At 38.8% G+C, this 12,517-nt stretch overlaps 1 protein-coding gene across 1 annotated transcript in view; it reads right to left on the bottom strand.

The window, feature by feature from the left end:
- The window catches only part of TBC1D5 (TBC1 domain family member 5), a 613,691-nt gene that overhangs the window by 412,289 nt on the left and 188,885 nt on the right, over positions 1–12,517 (bottom strand).

Raw genomic sequence — 12,517 nt, 5'->3', positions numbered from 1 at the left:
GCATTTTTAGTGGTCATCTAGCACGCCTGAAACTCTCACCCTCATCTCCATGACTTACCTTCCTTTGCTTGTTTCAGGCCTTAGCTGAGAATTCCTGCTTCTTCAAGAAGTCATCCTCAAAACCTTCCTAATGCTGGTGCCTTCCTTCTGTTAATTATCTCCAACTTACCTTACACATATCTCACTTGGACATAGTTGTTTCCATGTTATCTCTCTCATACTGAAAAGAACTTGAAAGCAAGGACTGCCTTTTGCTTAGCACAGTATCCAGCACACAGTTGGCACTTAATAAATGCTAGTTAACTGACTATAACACACTACTCCTCATTTCTCTTAGTTGGCACAATCAGACCTGCTGCACGATCAGACTTTCATCTTAGGAAAATCACTTTAGTGGCTAAATGGGGGATAGACTGGAATGCGGAGAGACTTGAGGGAGGCAGATCCACCAGCAGGCTACTGCAATAATCCAGGTGTAAGGTGATGAGGGCCTGTACCAGTGGAATGGCAGTGTCAGAGAAGAGAAGGGAGTGTATTTAAAGGTGCTGAGTAGGTGAAACTGACCGGCCTTGACAACAGATTGGATATTAGGGGTAAGAGATACTGAGGAATCCAGGATGACTCCTAGGTTGTTAACCTGAAGGACTATGAGGATGGTGTTGCTCTCTATAATGACAGGCAAGGTAGGGGTGAGGGAGAGTTTAGGGGGAAAGAAAATGAGTTCTGTTTTAGACATATTAAGTTTAAGATGTCTACAAGGCAGAAGATCTGTAGAGATGTTGAGGCAGCAAAGGCAGATTTGAAAATTACTGGCATAAAGATGGTAATTAAATCCATGGCAGCTGATGAGATCACAAAGTGAAGCAGTATAGAGGGAAGAGAAAAAAGGACCCAGAACAGAACTCTAAGGGACACTTACATTTGGAGGCTGTAATCTGGAGAACATCTAGCCAAGGAGATAGAGTAGGAATGGTGAGAGAGGTAGGAGGAAAACCAGTAATGTACTGAAAATGAAGAGAAGAGAGTATCCTGGAGGAGAAAGTGATCAATAGTGTCAAAGTCTGTCTAGATGTGAGGAGAATGAACATTGAGAAAAAGCCACTGGATTTGGTAACTAAGAGATCAATGGTAACTTTGGACAGAGCAATTTCAGTGGAATAAGGTTGGAAGCCAGATTGTAAAGGGTTAAAAAGAGAGTGAGAGGACAGTGGAGGTACCTATTGTAGACAACCTTTTTGTGAAGTTTAACTAAAAAGGGCAGTCCTAGGTATAGGACAATAGTTAGCAAGCATAATGGAAGGATCAAGTAAGGGTTTTTTCAGGATAGGAGAGACATCGGCATTTTTGTAGGCAGTAGGAAACAAGCCAGTAGAGAGGGAGAGATTGAAAATAAGCAAGAGAGCGGGAATGACAGGGGGTGCACTCTGACTGGCAGGCAGAGCAATCCTAAAAGCCTCCCTTCATAGCGGGCTCAGAAACTTCATGCCAGAATCTTTATTTTCTACCAATAGCTCTGCTTGGTTTCAGCTCTGCAAACATCATGTCCCTATGCCAAACATCCTCCATCCCTCCTTTCAGATTTTTAGTGTACATTTGTGTACTGTATTTCTCCATTAGACTCTAAGGTCCTTGAGGGCAGGAACAATCTTCCTTTTTCTTATTTGTATGCTCAGCACTTAGTATGGTGCTTGGCACATAGTGAGAGCTTGATAAACGTTTATAAACTATTGACTCTTGTTCTCTCTCAGATCCTCCCTTGTCAAACTCTAAAGTTGAGTTACTCATACTACCCATAGGTTTCATTCCATTTCGTGAACTGCTGACAGGGCTGGAGGAAGTCACAACACCATGTTGATTGGTTTCACAACTAATTTATGATATTTGATATCAACTGGGCCTAAAGTAGAACAAGGCAAACAATCCATTCCTCCACAGTGGATTTGCTTTCCCACTCTCCATAGTGGCTTTTCTATATATTCTTGTCTCTCCTCAAGCCTCCTTATAAGCACCCCTGCCCCAACCATTTCATTGGGGACTTCACTTCATACTTAATAGGAAAAAAAAAAAGAAATCATTAGCCACAAGCTCCACCCCACCTCCTTCTTCCAACCTCCTCACATCACAACATTCAGACACATTGGGTCACTGCTGCTCCTTCACCTACCCATATGGCCGAAAGTAATATCTATAACATGTACTCATGAGTCTACCTTTTTTTTTTCCTGTCTCCTACATTGCCACCTCTATTATACTCACTTTCACTAATTTTCAATCTCTACTTCTCAGATGGCTCATTCCCTGATGTCTACAAACACATCCAGGTTTCCTCCATACTTAAAAAAACCCTCACACGATTGATCCATCACCACTAGATATCACCCCACATGTCTGCTCCACTATTGTCTAAACTTGAGAAGGCCATCTATAACAAGTGTCTGCACTTCCTTTTCTCTCCCTCTCTTCTTAACTCTCCGCATACTGGCTTCCAACTCCATTATGGTACTGAAAGTATCTCCTCCAAAAGGATCAATTATTGGGGGGAATCGAACGGCTGATCTGAGGGGGATTGCAGGGATCTCTTTGCTGATGCTGAGGCAGGAATCTCTTGCTTTGCCAGTGCTTGGATCTGGGTCACAGTTCTGGTTGACCTGGTGGAGCTTGTAGTGGCGGTAGAGAGAGAATCCTTCTCACAGTCCCAAGGCAGAAAGGAGTGTCTGTGGTCACTCACAGACCAGAGCACAGGCCAAGAAAGGAGTAAACACCTCACCCTTGATCCTACCACCTTGGAAGAACTGAAAATTTACAGGTCCTTAGAAGTATCTCTGAAAACAGCTACACAAAACCTCCACAGCTCGGACAGTACATTCTCCACACTGGAAGCAGACCCCTACCTTAACAAAGAGTTTAAAACTCAAGTAACTGGCTGGGAATGTGAGCAAGCTGCGCAGAAAGACTCAGACCATAGAATCTTTCTTTGGTGACAAAGAAGATCAAAACATACAACCAGAAGAAGACAACAAAGTCAAAGCTCCTACATCCAAAGCCTCCAAGAAAAATATGAATCAGTCACAGGCCACAGAAGAGCCTAAAAAGGATTTTGAGAAGTAAGAGAAGTAGAGGAAAAACTGGGAAGAGAAATGAGAGTGATTGAAGAAAATCATGAAAAAGCCAACAGCTTGCTAAAGGAAACCCAAAAAAATACTGAAGAAAATAAAACATTAAAAAATAGCCTAACACAAATGGCAAAAGTGGTCCAAAAAGCCAATGAGGAGAATGCCCTAAAAAGAAAAATTGGCCAAATGGAAAAGGAAGTCGAAAAGCTCACTCAAGAAACTACTTCCTTAAAAATTAGAATGGAGCAAATGGAAGCTAATGACTTTATGAGAAATTAAGACATTGTAAAACAAAACCAAAAGAATGAAAAAATAGAAGACAATGTGAAATGTCTCACTGGAAAAACAACTGACCTGGAAAATAGATGCAGGAGAGAGAATTTAACACTTATTGGACTATCTGAAAGTTATGATCAAAAAAGAGCCTATACATCCTCTTTCAAGAAATTATGAAGGAAAACTGCTCTGATATTCTAGAATCAGAGGGTAAAATAGAAATTGAAAGAATCTACCAATCACCTCCTGAAAGAGATCCCCAAAGGAAAATTCCTAGGAATATTATAGCCAAATTCCAGAGTTCCCAGGTCAAGGAGAAAATATTGCAAGCAGCCAAAATGAAACAATTCAAGTATTGTGGAAACACAGTCAGGATAACACAAGATTTAGCAGTTTCTACATTAAGGGACTGGAGGGCTTGGAATATAATATTCCAGAGGGCAAAGGAGATAGGATTACAGCCAAGAATCACCTACCCAGCAAAACTGAGTATAATCCTTTAGGAGGGAAATGGATATTCAGTGAAATAGAGAACTTTCAAGCATTCTTGATGAAAAGAATAGAAAATTCAACTTTCAAACATAAGACTCAAGAGAAGTATGAAGAGGTAAACAGCAAAGAGAAATTATAAGGGACTTATTAAGGTTGAACTGTTTACATTCTTGCATGGAAAGATGATACTTGTAACTCATGAGACCTTTGTCAGTATTAGGGTAATTGGAAAGAACAAAAGATTATACATATGTATATATACATATATGGGGGGGGACAGGGTGAGTTGAAAATGAAGGGGTGATATCTGAAGAATAAAATTAAGGGGTGAGAGAGGATTTTAATGGGAGAAGGAGAATCTTACTATAAAGAAAAAAATGTTTGTCAAAGGAAAGAAAACAAAGACTATAGTTTTGAAAATGGAAAAGAGTCCATTTTTACCGCTGAAACATGCTTTTTTCATTCAAGGCTATACTAAAATCATTATTAAAAGAAGTTCAGGGGAGGTTGAGAGATTTGGCATCTTCATGAGACCATAAAATGCACACACACACACACACACACACACACACACACACACACACACACACATTTGGGGGAGTCTTTATTTCCACTAGGCTTGTAAATTTTGTCCCTACTAAGAAAATGATGAACACTGATAAATACAATGATATCCTGAGAAGAATTTATCCAGAACTTATAAGCATTTCCAAATGAAGATAAAATATTGCAACACAACATTGTACCCATGCTATATATTACAAAAGCTTAAGGAATTTATCTACTAGATGGAAATAGATTCTTCAATGGTCGTGGAACTCACTTGACTTAACTCCTGTTAAAACCTATGGAATATAATAAAGACTAGACTTGGGAAAATGAGGTGTGAAAGACAGTCTTAATATCCAACATAAATAAGGTTTCATGATAAAGAATGTGTCCAAATGTTGTGAATTCAGTTCTAAATTATGTAAGACAAGTGACTGTAGCAGAAGGAGCACCTATTACATATTTTTAAAGATTAAGTTTAAGGCTAAATGTATGTCAATATATTTTGCTATTTTATCTTGTTTCAGTTAATTTGTATGCAGTTGTGTTCATTAAGTAACATCTGACCACAAAAATAATCATTGTTCTCAAAGGTACAACTATGGCCCTCAAAATAATCTGTTAAACTGGCAGGGGGAGAGAATATGCATCTCCTGACTATTCCACTTAGAAATCTGCCTTAGCTAGATGTTTGCATTCATTTACTATAGCAAGACAGCCAGTCCTATATGTCCAGTCCGCAATATCCACATGTCATTCTTTCTTAGAAATTGTCATATGATATTTTGGAGAGAAAAAGACCTTACAGATTACATTTTGCCAAAAATTCTGATTTTGCAGATGAGGAAACTAAGGCCTACAAAGATTTAAAGAACTATAGGGAGTTAGTAGGAGGGCTGAGACGAGAATCTTCATTTTCTATCTGTCCAGTGCAATGTCCATTATACCATAGCATTTTCTCCTCTTTGTTAAGCCATATTCCCCTTCCTGTAAATCACATGTTCAAGCGTTTATGGAAAGTTGACAACATGGAAATTATGATGTTCTTCATACAATACCAAGAAGTAGTATAGAAATGGTTCTGGCTTTTCAAAGTACTTCTAGTAGAGCTGGGGAAGAAGGAGGAAGCACTCATCAAGCACCTTCTATGTGCTAGGCACTGGGATAAATGCTTTCTAAATATTTTTCCTTTGATCTTCACAAAAATCCTTGGCAGTGAGTGCTATTATTATCCCCTTCTACATTTGAGGAAATGGAGGCCACAAAGCTAGTTAAGTGTCAGAGGCTCATTTTGATTCCTGATTCCAGGTCCAGTGCCCTGTTTGTTGGGCCACCTAGCTGCCTCTGCTGCTAGATGGGAAGAAAAATTACTCATTGGCTAGTTGATGAGATATGACAATTGTCAACAGTTAAATAACAATAAAATATTTAAGTAATATAGCACATGATAATGGAAGAGGTATCAGAAAGTAATATAGTATAAGCCAATACTGTTCCACACCCAATCATTTTGCTACTCCAACTACTGATCCTTAAATCTTCAACATCCATTTTCTTAGGCAGCTATCAACTTAGCCAAAAAGAAGTCTTTGGGAAACATGGTTATAGCTAAATACAATCGGGGAAGGGAGAGGTATGGTAGTTCAACTGTCTCTAACATGGCTATCCCGCAAAACAAAGGAGGTGACAAGTCACTGCTTCCTACTCTACATCTGGCTTTTTTCTCTATCTTCAAAGCTTCATCATGCTTTACTTATTTTCTTACTCATCATTACGTCATGAATTCAAAATATATAATCAATGGTTCACTACAGTTGAATGAATGGTACAGAACAGATAATAACTGCTTCATGCTGGCTTTTGTGAGACTTTATGAAGAAAATGGGATTAGGTGAGTCTAAAGATAGATAGAACTCATACCTTTCCAGTTGAGTAAAACTTTAAGCTAAACCTTTCTTTGCAAATCAGTATTTGCCATCTCCATGAAATCTTTCCAGAGAAATCTCACATTTCAATTATTTCTTGGCCCATATTTGTTCAACTATACTTCATTTCAACCAGCATTTATTAACTACCTATTTCAGGCACTATCCCAGGCACAGGAAGGACAAAAAAAAAAAATTAACCAGTCTCTGCCCTCAAAGAGTTTACTGTCTACTTCAGGGAAACAATATGTACACAAATAAGTAAATGAAAAATAAATTCAAAGTAATTTCCATGAGTTCGGAAAAAGTGAAGAAATGTGGAAATGTCCTTCTTCTAGGAGATGACATTTGGGCTGAACCTTGGAAAACCAGGTAGAAGTACCAAGAGGCAGAGTGAAAGATAAGAGCATGACAGACAGGCATGATGTTAAGGCCTGTGTAAGGTCATGGAACTGGGAGAGGCAATATCACCTATGAGAAGCAACAACAACCTTAGTGTGCCAGTAACACAAAGTATGCGAGGGAAAATCATATGTCATCAGCTTGGAAAGAGAGACTGGATCCAGACTGTGAGAGGCCTCATATGCCAGAGGAATCTGACTGTATGTGAATGGTTGTCGTTTTTATTTATGTACACTTGTGTTCTTCTATCATGTAGGCTCAAAGGCAGTCAATTAACAGTTATTAAACACCTACTATTTGCCAGCACTGTGCTAAGTACTGGGGGATACTTATAAGAAAAAGACAGTCCCAGCCCTGAAGCAGCTTATGGTCCAGTGGAGGAAGACAATACACCAAAAGCAGCCGAAGGCAGGGCAGGGGGAAAGAGAAGGTAGCCCAGTGCAGGAACGGATGTAGAAGGTGGCAAAGGAGGAGACTGGATGGCCACAATGCCCTCTTTAAATGAAGGCTTTGGGAAGAGCTCTTCACTCCATCCTTCAGTCAGAGGTCCTGAAGAGCAAAGGTCATGTTTTCTTCTAACAAAATTCTGAAAAGTATTTAATATGGGAAGATAAAGTAGGCTGAAATAGAAGGTCATAGCATTTGTCAATCAATATATGCAAAGATGATACAACAACAAATACGTGATGTGAGAGAAGTTCTCTGTAAACTTTAAAAGAAATGTGAGCTATTCTAGCTCCATGAAAACAGCAATGGTTTTCATTGTTTTGTCTTTGCATATCCTCAGTTCCCTGCACATATAAGGCACTTAATAAATGCTTGTTGAATTATCACATCAAGGATAATTTCTAGAGAAAATATTTTAAGCAATTTGTAATATTATAAAAAATTGGCACTTATAAAACTTTAAAAAAAATCTTTAAAAACCACAATAACAACCCACAGAACTATTTAACCTGAAGGCTTAGTATATATCTTGATATCTGCATGAAAGAGTAATTTTACAGATAATAGTAAGTAGTTTTCTCTTCTCAAACAAAACTAGATGAAACAGACTGAAATCAAGACAGCTAAAGAAACAGCTTCTCCACTTAAAAACAAGTTTTCAGTTTAGGAGAACTCTATGCCCAAGAACACCCTCCCCCAATGCCACACCAGTGGTTATGGGGGTAATACTGGAAATCCCCACAGGACCAATGCAATTCTCTACATAGTGACAACAGCCCAATCCAAGGAATGTTTATTAAATGCCTACTACGTGAAGAACGCTGTGCAAGACTCGGGAGACATAAAGACAAGTGGAGAACAACCACCACCACTCATATTTACATGGAACTTTAAACTTATAAAACACTTCCCTGGGCAGCAATCCCTTGAAGCTGGTAGTACAAATATTACTTCCCCCAACTTGTGCTGGCTTCATATTCTCACTGAGAGACATGGAGAGCTTCAGTGCCTTGCCCATAAACACAAATCTAACAAGTACCTCAGTTGGGATTTCAACCCAGTTCTCCTGACTCCAAACCCAGCAGTTTTATATCCTGTCTACCAAGCTGTCTACTGTTTTGATACAGTTGAAGCTCTGCTGTCCATTCATTTGAAAGTCTTAATGGTCGTCTGGGGCCAGAGTGATTGTGAACACACTTCCCACAGACAGTTCTAGTCTGACCTCAGAAGTATGGGCCACATTAAACTGGACTGCTTTACAACAATTCTTATTCTGCAATAAATTTATATGGCAATGTATTAATAAAAGGTGGCATTTGCAGAAAAGAAAACAAAATCAACACCCAAACTGGACTATTAATAAGGAACAATTTTGTCCCAAACCTCAGATGATCCAGTTTCAAAACAATTTAAACAATTGATCTGGTTATTTTAATTGAAACATAGGATCACAGGAAAGGGGAAATCTCAACGGAAAGCAGAGCATAATAGGTTCCACAACTTAAAATTAACACCTTTAATTGCATTCCAACAGTAACAAATAGCTATTACAGCCTGAACAATTCATGTGGAAGAGGACAACCATAGGTTGTAGATATACCAAGTTGGAAAGGCTTCATAAAGAAGCTCAGGGATTACTGTCAGAGACCAGAGCTCAGCTACATAGAAAGAAGTTCATTTCAAGAAGGCTGGCCACCAGATAAAGGATGACCTGTGTGTATACAGAAACAATGACTATCTTTGCTAATGGTGGTACTACTTACAATAATAAAATTATGACCTTTATAAAGTTGAACAAAGGCCTCCTACCAACGGCCTTTCCTGATTCATCCAGATGTTAAGGCTTTCCCCTCTTAAAAATACTTTGTAATTTGTTTACACCTTAGCCCATTGCGTTTCATTGTAGGCCATTGTGGGCTACTAGACAAAGCCTTAAAATCCAAATCACTCTGGCTTTCATTGAATAACCAATAATAGCTTCCAGCCTAAGCCTCCATGGCTCATTGTTTAGGTTTTGATGGCTTAGAATGAGTGTAAATAGCAATTGTTTTCTATTCTGGCCAGAAGTAGAAGGTGTTCCCCTTCTGGACAGGTATTTTTATAACGGTAAATTGGGCCATCTTTTGTCTTACTTCTTACTTTGCCCTTAGTCACTCAATGGGTGTTGCCTCAGACAAACTGAGACCTGGGAAAGACCTTATTTTAGAAAGGCCAAAGTCACCCACTGCATCCCAGACCATAGCCAGTTGTCTTGACTTTTGTATTGCCACTGAACTCTGACAATTCTTGAGAAGAGAATGAGGCTGACTCTGCCTCAGTTAAACCCAATTCACAAGGCATTATCTTCATGATGTCACTGGTGTGGTTCAAGAAGGAAGGACAAACAACACTGCATTTATCCGTATACATGTTGTACTTCCACCCAATAAACATGGGGGCCATCCCCAGTCATATTGATCTATATCTTGCCACTGGAACCAGATGGCTCAAGTGGAGAAAGTGAAGCTGATTACTTTGCACAGCCCTCCCTCACTTAAAGTCAATTCATTTGCAAGTCATGGCAACATCTCCCTGATGTTATGGTCCTCTTTGAGAAAGAAGGACAAACAACAACAACAAAATGCAATCCAGGGCAGAAAATGATTTTTGTTACTGTATCCCCAAAGTCAAAATGCCTTGTACAAAGTAGGTGCTTTAATAAATGTGTTTAACTTGAATGCAGAAATAGAGGGAAATGAAGATAAACCTATGAGAAATTAATTCCACTGTGGCATAAAGAAATGAGGGACACACCATGGCTGAGCTTGGTCATCCATACTTAAGGTTTTAATCAACATATCAACAAGCATTTATTAAGCTTTCTTATGCAGGAGGCACTCTGCTAGGTCCTGGGAGCACAAAATCAAGAATAAAATAGTTCCTACCTTCTGCGAGCTAATAAAATAAGACGATTAAAAAGAAATGTTTGTGTCTATATGTGTACAGCCCTACATCTCATATGGGGCTTACTTGTATGTTTACATATGTGTATATATGTATATGTGTATATATGTATGTGTGTATGATTGTACGTACGTGTGTATGATTGTACATGTGCGGACTTAATGCACTGTCCCACACATAAGAGTTTGATAAATACTCAGTGATTGATTGAACCTTAAATATGACCTAAATATCACAAGTTGATTTCAGTCCTTTAGGGTACTCCCTTTACCAACCACTTTTCCCTCTTAGGAAATTGCCTGGAGGCTTTAGGCTTAAGTGACTTAACCTGTGTTCCACTGCTAAGATGTTTCAGGAACAGATCTACGGCAGTCTTCCTGCCTCAGATGTCAAGTTTACTATCCACCAAAAGATATACACTGAGAAATACAAAATATATGAAAAGTAAATTTTAAAAATGAGGAGGGATAGGGGGGAGAGAAATATCCTATGAGCAGCAAGAGGATTAAGAACTTCACAAAGAAGATGGCTATGAAGCTCAGCTTTGATGTGAGGTACAAATGGGCAGGGAACAAATTTCAGACCTGAGGGGCAGTCTGTGAAAAAGCCTGGAGATGGCAGGTAGGCTGTCCCATACTAAGAACAGCAAGGAGACTGAATGAACTGGATCCTGGACTCTGGGAAGAAGGCTCAGCAGAATGGGATTGTCACAGGGCATATTTTCATGGTTTGAATTAGGACGACAAAACTGAAATTCATATGTTTAAAGGGAACCAAAGTGTACAGAAAAAATATCCTTCAAAATTGGCCTGCAAATGAACTGCTACATAGATTACAAATATCAGGGGAAAGGAAAATTTTTATAAGTTATGCTGGCTTCACATTCTCATTTTTACCTTTATAAAAAATTCTGACTTCTGAAACCTCCAGAAGAAGCTGCTATTGTCTTTGCTGTGTTTGTGTGAGATGAAATCAGAGTCACAGCATACCAGCTTCAGTGTTATAAGAGAATGTGTTAAGAATGATATAAAATGTACTTCTTTTTAAGTACTTTAAAAAAAAACCAGGTGCCCAACATTTAGTCAATTCAACAATTTCTACACACTTTCTAGGCTCCTGATTATGCCAATAATTTTTAACCTTTCCATAAAGTGTACATTTTCTCCTCTAAGTAACCAATAAAGGAATATATTTATCAGCTGCACTTAAAAAAATTTTATTAGGAATTTTATATTGTTGATGTAGGTATTATCCACGCTAATTGCTGATTTTAAATTTGAAACCATTTAATATCGCCTCTCATTTCATTACAACGGAAATGGAAAGGAAAGGAAACTTATTCGCTACATTTTGAAACCAGTCTCATTCAAAATTTGAATAAAGGAGAAACTAGTAAGTAGATATAACAATGTTTTGGATGGTCTGGGATTTCAATTGATCAGTTTATTTCCATTTCCTATTACCAGAAATAAATGACATTTGTCTTTTTTTCCTCTCAGGATTAAAAACTATTCCAATAGACCCAGGTAAACTGACACATCATCTGGAGATTAAATATGACATAACCTAGTACTTATTAACTTCTTTACGTTCACATATATGTGTCCAGTGGCCTACATTTAAGCAGCCAAGCATTCAAGAAGTGCTGACAATACCTAAGGTGTGGTGTTCCAAAGACAAAGAAGTAACCATAAGCCTGACATTTTCAGTCTATACTTGATGGTCAATATAACTCTTAAATACGTATCTCAAAAATAATCCTTAAAATGGATAAATTATGCAAAACATTACCTTCTACGATCTCCATCTTCCCCCAGTTCCATTACTTCATCTGGGCTCCAGGAACATCAACCTTCACCCAGGATAAGCACATCCCCCAAAATCTCATTATCAGGGCGCTCTGACACTCAGTGCCTTCTCAGCACCCTCAGTCACCTCTCCCCTCTGACTGAAGGGCCACCCGTTAAACGCCTCCCAAATCCAACCCAGAGCTTCGCGCCGCTCTCCATTTCCCATCGGTAGCTCTGCTTGCTTTGGACTCCAGGAATGTCACTGCCACACACTGGGCACCTTCTTGTGTCACTCAGTAGGCTCTGGACCACCCTTTGAAAACTGCTATTCTATGTCATAGCGTGACATTTGAAACTTGTTTTTTAAAAAATGACAAAAAAAATAATAAGGCCACAATAAAGTGATAATCCATTGTCCAACCTGCCCTTTTCAGCTTCCTTTTCTGTACTATCTTCTCCTGTTTTATTGTAAAGTCCTTGAGAGCAGGAACTGTCTTTCTTTTTCTTTCTCTGTATCCCTAGCACTTAGAACAACGCCAGGTACACAGTAGGCACTTAATAAATGTTTACTGACTACTGG

This window comes from Phascolarctos cinereus, unplaced genomic scaffold, assembly GCF_003287225.1.
Source record: "Phascolarctos cinereus isolate Bilbo 61053 unplaced genomic scaffold, phaCin_HiC Scaffold_1;HRSCAF=81, whole genome shotgun sequence".
NCBI lineage: Eukaryota > Metazoa > Chordata > Mammalia > Diprotodontia > Phascolarctidae > Phascolarctos > Phascolarctos cinereus.
Note: the sequence above shows the minus strand (reverse complement) of the source record. Positions and strands in the feature narration are given on the sequence as shown.